Raw genomic sequence first — 10,405 nt, 5'->3', positions numbered from 1 at the left:
CCTATTTTCGTCCGGTAATCAAAATAATGTATATTATTTTTTAACCTAAAAAAATTGTATGTGCACTACTTGAAATGAAACTTCTTACTAACAACAACTATTACGGTGACGTTGGCTTTGATCCAATCTATCGTCATACCAAATTTCATTTAAATCGGACGATTTTTTCTAAGCCGCAGGCTATCCTTACCACTTTCCTTTCGCCTTTTGTGTTGCTTGTCGTCTTACTTGTGGTAGAGGTGGGAATTCTAGTTCCTTGGGAGGAACTAGTTCCTTAGTTCTAGTTCCTTGAACTAGGTCTTTAGTTCACAATAGTTGGCGACTAACATTGACATCCCCCTTGCTTGCTAATGCGTTTCGTTGTCAGTCAGAACTATTTACAATATGATCTGTATAATTTTTATAATGTACGGAGATAAAACGAGACGTGTAATTGTGTGTGTTAAAAACATATAGATAAGTTTTATTGCAGATAAAAAAAAATAAAAAAGAAACTCAAATCAGAGTTTAAAAAAATATATCACAAATCAATTGGAGCAAATATTACAAAAATATTACGAAAAATTGCATTTTTCCTCACTTCAAGCTTTTTGTTTTTGTCTAAAAATTCGGAATATCTACTTCGTTTTATAAGATATTTCTTAATTTTAGGGACCTAAAGTGAAACATTCCCATAAAATATTTAAAAAACAAACTAAAAATCAAAACCAGTATCCACGACAATTTTCTGTGGTAATTACGCCGCGCCGGCTGCGGCAATAGACAAGGCCGAATCCATCGTCGTCGCCTTGTATTATATCTCGGATCTGCCGACTCAATAGATTCCCGTGAATTAGTCTTTTAATAGTTCCTCTATGTCCGGATCCGATAACATACGGCTGGCACTCCCCAAGCCTGCCTAGCATCAATCGCGCTGGCTGATCCAAACTAAAAACTAGTCTTTTATTTAGTTCCTCTAGTTCCTTTAGGTCCAGATCCGACAACATACGGCTGGCACTCCCCACTCCTGCCTAGCATCGATCGCGCTGGCTCGATCCGTACGTAGCGTAAACTGGTCTTTTATTTTATTTAGTTCCTCTAGGTCCGGATCCGATAACGTACGGCTGGCACTCGGCAGATCCGTCGCCGTCGCATATTATTATATATCGGTCACAGTCTCGATCCCGGAATAGGTCCTGAGGAACTAGTCCTTTGAGAAACCAGGAACTAGTTCCTTTCATTCCGGGGTCGGAACAGTTCATTGGAACTAGTTCGTTCACGAACTACACACCTCTAACTTGTGGTGTCACGGCCTTGAATTATTACACACATTCGCGCGCAAAGAGGTTTCACTTCGATAATTCAATTCTCCTAAGTTCCCTAGCTAATAATAATATTTTTAACTAAACGTTCTCCAACCCCAATAATATTTTTATCAATAAAAATCATAATACACACGCCGGAAAAGTCTAGGGATATTACAATTTTATCCCGCCATCGTCAGTAATTGTATTATTTGCCTATCTGATATAATAAAATTAAAATAAACAAATAGTTTACAGGACGTATTGGAAATAAAAATGCCAAATTTACCGAATTTTTCAAATTTACCTTGATTTTTATTCAACTCAAAAAAATACACACATTTTTTTTATTCTAAACTGTGAGTTAAAAAAAAAAGATAAAACCATTTTTACTTAATAAAGGGTATGGCCTCCTCTACTGTTCATTACAGCCCTACATCGTCTCTCCATGCTCCTGATCAGGTTGTCGATCTCTTCTTGAGATACAGCCTGCCACGCTGCATTCACGGCCCGAACCAGATCCCTACGAGTTTCACGAGGCATACCCATTCTCAAAATTCTTCTTTGGACCGCGTCCCATACGTGCTCGATGGGGTTGAGGTCAGGAGATTGTGCCGGCCAGGGTAAGATTAATTGATGAGCATTGATAAACTCACTTACCACTCTGGCTGTATGAGGCCGTGCATTGTCATGCATGAGAATGAAGTTTCTCCCAAAATCAATGGCATATGGTAACACGACAGGCTCAAGAATTAAATCACGATATGTGATTCCTGTTAGAAACCTTTCAAGAAAAACAAGATCGGTTTTTCGGCCTAACTGAACTCCTCCCCAGACCATAACTGTTCCACCTTGATAAGGGTGCACTTCCTGAACATGATCCAACCGAATAAGATTTCCCGGTTCTCTCCATACCCTAAGCCTTCTCGAATCTGGATGAATTCCAAAGCGTGACTCATCCGTGAAAAGAACATTTGCCCATTGTTCATTCGATCACTGAACATGATCTTGAGCCCACAAATATCGTACCTCTCGATTTCTCTCGTTAAGGGTTGAGCTCTCCAGGGGCGTCTGCTTCTTAAGTTAACCTCTCTTAATCTATTGCCAACAGTGTCAGGACTAACGGTTACATTATGTGTTTCCTGGAGAATTAAACTAAGCTATGGTGCTGTAAGAGTCGGTCGGCGTCGAGCATTTAATTGTAAAAAATGATCTTGCTGAGGGGTAGTAATGCGATGTCGCCCTGTGTGCCTTTCAGCAACATCACCACTTTCACGGTACCGTGTACTTAATCGCGATATTACACTTTGCGTTGTATTTAATGCTCTAGCTACATCGATTTGGCGCATTCCAGCTTCGAGCATACCCATGGCCCTTAGCATTTCGTCTCTGTTAAGATGTCTACGCTCCATAATGTCGTTTAATACTAAACAGAGTTATTTGAATGAATTCTGGCCAGTTATCTAAAAACATAGCCAGTACAGGTTAAATTCGAATAATTGATGCTAGGTGCTTTTTATACATTTGACAAAAAATGCACAAACACTTCTGCAAATATCCCAAATTTAGAAATAACTAGTGTGACTACTTCGTTTCAATCGAAGTAAAAAGAATCGGCCTACAAATATGTGGTTGTTTATTCAAACACAAACTATCAAACACATTTATTTTTAACTTTAATAAAATGATATCCCTAGATTTTTCCGGTGTGTGTACTCCTATGTTTTGCATAATCTTATAAGGTACGATTCACCTTTTATACAAGGTCTGGCAATAGTGCGTCGGGCATCTGTGGCTCTTGGAATAAAAAACTTAGGAATTTTGTTTAAGTGCAAAAATAAAGTATGTACTAGGATGTATTTCAGGAAAATAATTTAACTTCTATAGAATGGCTCAAAAAAGTGTGAGTGGATCGGGATGATTTTTTTAAAGAACTACCCTGTATGTTATTGCATTTTTGGCTTCCTTTCTGATCGCTTTACATAATCCTAAGATATGAGTAAATATATTTCGATAGTTTCAGAGATATTAATAAATAAATAAAAATATATATTTTTCAACTTTTCTTAAAAAATTATTAAAAATATAAAAACTGTCCTGAAATCAAAACTATATTAGGTATTTACTTTATATGGTCTGTACTTACTTTGCTATAAATATAGTAATCGTAAATTATACAGGGTGTTCAAAATTCTACGCCAAACTTTCTAAAATATTAAATAATTTTTCTTCGTTATTTTAAATGAAATACCCTGTATATTATTTTTTAATAGATAGAGAATTAAAAAATGAACGTTTTTTGTATTTAGAGTATTTCATAATTTTTAACGGTTTTGCAGATATTCGCGGTTTTATATTTCATATGGCATTTTCCATAGTAAATTTTTATCAAAGCCACCCCATGATTTTTCTCTCGTATTTTACCGTTGACTTAGGTTAGGTTAGGCCATATGGGTAGAGCCAGAGAGAAATTAATAACTAAAATGAGTGGGCTTTATTGCTATTGTGCAGACGGTGTGGATATTCAACCTCACAATATGATATGATCACGCTATAAGTAAAAAAAAAAATAAAAAAGTCTTGGTCGGCGTGAGATTTGAACCACGGACGCCACGGACCATGCGCTCACGAAGCGATAGCCTCAGCCACGGAGCCACAGGTGCTCTTGCAAAATGCTTATAGGTAGGCATTACTTTCCGCCGACATGAACGACGTCACAATATCTATTAACGGCATTTTAGTAGGCTACCGTTTAACGGCTGTTTAAGTATATCGTTAAACTAATTGTTATTTATTATTTAACAAATGGATAATGTCATAAAACCTTAACAATAAATATATTGTATTATTTGAAATAGAGATGGTCTATCCAATAGTGACTTGTTATGATTCATTGTAGAGATTATAGTACTTAACAAAAACTATTTCTCAAAAGTAAAACTCAAACAGAACAAAAAATCTTTGATGTTCTTTGATAAAATTCAAAAAAGAACAGCCAAAACTTGTATACTATAAAATCAGACTTTTGAAGAATGAAATAATCTAATAGTCTTCAGAACGATTACGACGATTACTGTCTCTTATCTTCAGTAGTTAGTACCGTCACAGAAGAGACAGTTTTAACACTTATAGAATTTAAAGAAGACACCCAGGAGGAAACTTGTAAAGGGAAAACAACTTTAAATATACAAAATAGATTTTGAACATGTACAGGGTGGGTCAAATTCGACGCTTTTAAATGAAAACACCCTTTTCTATAGGAGATAGACGAAAACTAATATCGGTGTCTGGAGCTCAATTTTTGTTCAAAACGTGATGGTGAAAACCGCATATCGATATGTGTTACCGTTTCGGAGTTACGGGGTGTTTTTCAAAAACATGCATTTTTAACAAATCGCTGTAACTTTTTTGCTATGGAAAATTTTGTATTTTTATGAAAACATTTCCAAAGCACCTTTTTACGTAGAATTTAATGGTTTAAGTATATTTTTTTTTAAATTAATAATTGAAGAATTATCAACAGAAAATTTGATCTTTCAAATAGGACACCCTATGTATTTTTAATTTATTGAAAAGAATTTAAAATTACCTTTCCAAAAGTATAACACACTTGATATTTTGCTCGATTCCTCTTCGAGATATAGAGTATATAAAAATTAGCCCGCTTTAAATAAGTAGGCTTTGAACGGCACCGGCTGTAATGCAAAAAAATTCTAGTTGTGAGCATCAGTTAAAGCGAAAATAATATTTGCTATGAGAGATGCAGAATTTAAACAATTATTAATAATTTAAAATATATTTAACCAACATCAACAGATTTAAACTATCTCTAATAACAATAAAAATAAATAGCAAACCAAGACATGAGATTTTGCACCTGTAGCAAACAGTGTTTGCTACAGGTGTTCGACATATCGACCCTCTTCTGTTATGGACAGACGGGGCAGTTTTTGAACATTTCTCGCGGAATTCATTAACTCAGTGGGGGTGAAAGATACCCTCTCATAACTGCTAAGTATTTATAATTCTTGTCTATATTATACGGAAGAATAAGGAACCTTTATTCTTCCGCAAATATATCCATAGGATTAGATACATGGGTACTAAGTCAGGCGGCATCAACGGCAAGCGGCTCGGATCTTGGTTAGCTATTCATTGTTCTTGAAATTGGCTGCAAAAATTTGCTGATAACTTCAGCGTTCAGAGGCGGTGCGTCGTCTTGCTGGAAAAATATGTTTTCGAGTTCCATTAAGGGCATATCATCAATAAGGGGTCCAAAGCCTACTAGTTAAAAGTGGCGAACTTTCAAAAATTCTGTATTTCGAAGGGGATTATAACAAAATATCAAGTGTGCTATATTTTTGGAAAGGTAATTTTAAATTCTTTTCAGTTAATTAAAAATATAGAGGGTGTCCCAAATAAAAAAATCAATTTTTCTGTTGATAACTCTTAAATTATTAATTTAAAAAAAATATACTTAAACCATTAAATTCTCCGTAAAAAGGTGCTTTGGAAATGTTTTTATAGAAATACAAAATATGCCATAGCAAAAAAGTTACAGCGATTTGTTAAAAATGCACACAATAAACACCCCGCAACTCCGAAACGGTAACAGATATTGATGTGCGGTTTTCACCATCATGTTTTTGATGAAAATTGAGCTCCAGACACCGATATTAGTTTTCGTCTATCTCATATAGAAAAGGGTGTTTCCATTTAAAAGCGTCGAATTTGACCCACACTGTACATAGGACATTTTCTACGCATTTTTCTACATACACGTAGAAAATTATTTTTCTACCCAAACCTGTTACCCAACCCTGGTTTATATATTTATAATTAATTTGTTTTTGTTTTTTTTGTTTTCTAAAAATATTTTGATCAAAGGAAATATGTAAAAATGGGCAACAATGTGTCGGTCAGAATAATCACGGAACTAAAATTTTATTTGGTATTATCTATATAAATATGATTTATCTTTCAGATTTTTTTTCTAAATATTCTTTTTAATCTATTGTGTTTAGATCCGGTCATACCGATGTATTACTACATAGAAAAAGAGAATATTGACTTAAAATCCCCTCCAAAAACGATGGTTGTAGATCATGGTCTGTTCCTGTGGAATCAGGCTATGTTCATTTTAGCCAATTACTTACAGCAGGACTACTTCACATAAACGAATTGGACCCCTATCAGAAGGTATTTGCCTTCATATAATAGGCCTAGAAAGGGTGGGAGGTATTCTGCTTTTCAGGTGTGTATAATATTAGTGTGTGTATAACTTCAATTTTCTATTTTTTTATTCGTAAAAATTCTTCAAAAAGTTTTAAGAAATAAAAATATGGGTAACGTTTTCAATTAATATATTGTGTTAACTATGTTTTTTTAAGTTCCCTGCATAGCATACTTACCCTCAATAATTTATTTGCAGTATGGACAAACTATGGAGGGTAGAGGTAAGGAGAAACATCCCTTACGGGGCTTTGTTTGAAAAAGTGGTCACGAAAAAAGGGAAAATATGGGTTTATTAAATGACCACTGTAGCGCTTGGGATCCTTGACAGTTCTGTTTGACGATTTATTTGACACATTTGAATTTGATTTGAAACTTTGTGAATTTGTCAGTCTTATTTATTGTCTTATTTGTCAGTCAGTTTTATTAACTACCAACATTTATTGACAACGTAAGCAAATAAATTATTGAGTCTACCCTACATAATTTTTTTATATGTTTTGAATAAAATTAGGACGGCACTGCTGAATCGGAGTATAAGTCGGCCATTTCAGGACCCCGTCGCGTTCGATCTAAGATTTTTGATATGCTCTTTCCTTATTATTTTATTCAAAAGAGAAATCTCATATTATCTATCCCTCTTTAATTATTTCCTGTTCTAAAAAATTTTGGCGCTGCTTTCAAATGTAGAACTGTTGCTACAGCAGCGCCATCTTAATTGTTCCCTCTTTGGTGACTACTTTTTCAATATACTCAGATAATTCTCCTTACTCCTAACCTCCGTAGGACAAACTAAAGGAAACAAAACATATAACAAATCTTTGGATAAAGTTATTTGTAATTTTATATTTGTTTAAAAAATTATTGATGCTTAATGTTGCAAAAAAAAACTTTCTAATGGGTCGATATCAGTCCATTGTTCTGCTTGGGTATATGTAAGCAAGTGCCAAATCAGCGTCTACTTATCATATGTTTTTTTCACATATACGCGAAGAGAGTATTTCTGTTAATATAAAGACAATATCTTAAAAATGTGTTTATTTTTTTGTGTTTGATGCCCTCTAACGGACGAACAAAGCAGTTTTGTTTACCGGGTGCGTCTCAAAAGTGGCTCATCCCTATAATTTTTATTTTTCAAATAAAATAACGAGATTTGGTATATTAGTATATGACATAAATTAGATTGACTTCGACGTTGTTTTTTGGTCAATTCCTGTTTCACCGGAAATGACTACAACTTTTTGATTTTTAAATGGCAACCTCGGTATTTTTCTAGTTTATGCAATAGAAAATGTCACTCTGAATAGAATGACATATCACATGTCAACTTTTGACATTTTCGCTTTAAAAAATCATATTTTAAATTTCAGTCTAGAGGCTGTGTTTAAAAGCACTAATTTTTAATCAAGGCGCCTTTGGAAAATATATTTGATCGTCTAGTGTTTTTCGTGTCTTGTCCTGGCCGGTTAAAATATGCCCAAATCGTATTTTTAATCATATCTCAATTTTTTTTCAAATGGAACGAGGCTGGCTCATTAGCATATTTGGAAAAAGCAGTTTTTAGGAATAATTTGGTACCACACAGTTGGTATTCCGAGTCAAATTGTCGTTATGATCCGCATGTTACAATTTCAAATAAACCATATGAGAAAATGTCAAAAGTTGACATATGATATGTCATTCAACTCAGAATATCATTTTCTATCGAATTAAATAAAAAAATACCGAGGGTGCTACTTAAAAATCAAAAGTTGTTGTCATTTCCGGTGAAACAAGAAGTGACCAGACAAATGAATACGTCAATCAATTCCAATTTATGTCATATACTAACACACCAAATCTCATTTTTTTTCACCTGAAAAATTAAAAGTTATAGGGGTGAGCCACTTATAAGACGCACCCGGTATAACTAAATTGGGTCTAATGAACATACATATATTTGTTCCAAAAACGTAGTAATTCAGTGTCCACGGAATATAGGGACACCTGGTATCCCTTTGTTAATTTATATGTTATAAATGTGAATAATTATGTAAAACGTGTAATAATATAATAATAATTTTATTTTTTGCTTTCTTTGGCAGGCAAAACCGTCCATAGTAAGTAATTTTATGATTCTTTTCATTATTTATTAATACCTTGATACTCTAATTTAGAAAATCTGTAATAAAACCTTGTCCATTAAGTATATATGTTAGATAGGCGTATGTTTATAATTTGTGCATGGCTTGTAGCTGCTTACATGTTTCTTTAGTAACAATAATGAATTATATATAAAAAAATAATAATCTGAAACAGAGTCAAGTTGACTTACTTTTTTCTGGTAGTATATTATGTATCCTGGTTTTATCTATCTTCCGATGATGTTTTGGTGTATTTTACGGTGTATTTCTGTAATTTTTTTTGTTGAAGAAACAAGATTAAGAAAACACATGAAAAGTATAATTAACGAATTATATTTTTTTTCTAATATTTATTGAAGTTATGAAACTACATATTTTTGTTTATTTTAAGTTTTTTTATTTTTTCGTTTTTAGTAATAGTTGCAATAGGTTCGGTGGAGGTTATGGTAGGTTTAATTTATTGAGATTTTGAAACTTATATGAATTCATAATAATATTAATAATTATCTAATAATATACTAATAATAAGAATTTTCAATAATGTGAATGATAAATAAATAATTGTGCTTAACAATTTAAAGTTTATTTTAGAATTTTTAATAGATCTTAGATATAGTAAATTTTTCAAAAATATTTCTCTTCCGATTACAATCTGGCAACAATGCTGTCTACAATCAACGCACGTGCTCGATGACATGCAACGGTTTTTATTTTGTACGACGTATATGTCATATATATTTGATATCAATTGAACTTTTAGTTACGTAATCGTGGGCGCGATTTTTAAATTCATTGTTGCCAACCATGGGCATATTCGGCGCCGGGCCGACTAACTGGAATTTAAATATCCCGCTGGAGATTCAGGTGGTAGCCCTGCTGTAAAAAATGTCAAGTTGCCACATTTATTTTTGATTATTTCCTTAAAATTGTCATTCGTTTTGACACTTTAGTTTTGTATTGCGAGTTTTTGGTTTAAATGAATTGTATTGTGATACTTTAAGCTTAAACATTTTTACTAGCAGACAATGCAGTCGAACGTTGTTCCTCTTGGAACCTCTTTTAGTACGAAGTGTACAAGATAGGTTAATAGCCGTTGCAGAAAACTCATTGCAGCCTTATTAAAATATTTTGAACGGGAAAGCTGTAGTAATGGCCCTTTATGTCTTTTAAGTGCTGTTAAGGAAGTGAGTTCTGTTGATGTAAATAATAACTGTTTATTTCAGGGTCGGGTAGGTAGAAATTTTTACATTTTCTACCATATTTTCTACACGTAGAATATTAATTTCCTCACCAACTAATTGTCTACATTTTCTACATGTCCATATGTAGAAAATCAGTTATGTACACATATTGAAAGCCATTTTTGACTGTTATATTTGTTTTTAATACCTACTTTAACACAGTGAATAGCACAAAAAATAGATTAATAACAATTAAACTAATTGTTATTTATTATTTAACAAATGGATAATGTCATAAAACCTTAACAATGAATTTTTATATTATTTGAAATAGAGATGGTCTCCATCCAATAGTGACTTGTTATGATTCATTGTAGAGATTATAGTACTTAACAAAAACTATTTCTCAAAAGTAAAACTCAAACAGAACAAAAAAATCTTTGATGTTCTTTGATAAAATTGAAAAAAAGAACAGCCAAAACTTGTACTATAAAATCAGACTGTTCTCTACGGTATTGAAATTAAATAGAATAAAATAATCTAATAAATTAAATTAATTGTTATTTATTATTTAACAATTAGATAA

Source organism: Sitophilus oryzae, unplaced genomic scaffold (assembly GCF_002938485.1).
Source record: "Sitophilus oryzae breed Bouriz unplaced genomic scaffold, Soryzae_2.0 scaffold_1497_pilon_pilon, whole genome shotgun sequence".
NCBI classification, from domain to species: domain Eukaryota; kingdom Metazoa; phylum Arthropoda; class Insecta; order Coleoptera; family Curculionidae; genus Sitophilus; species Sitophilus oryzae.
The sequence above is the reverse complement of the archived record's forward strand: the minus strand, read 5'-3'. Positions refer to the sequence as shown.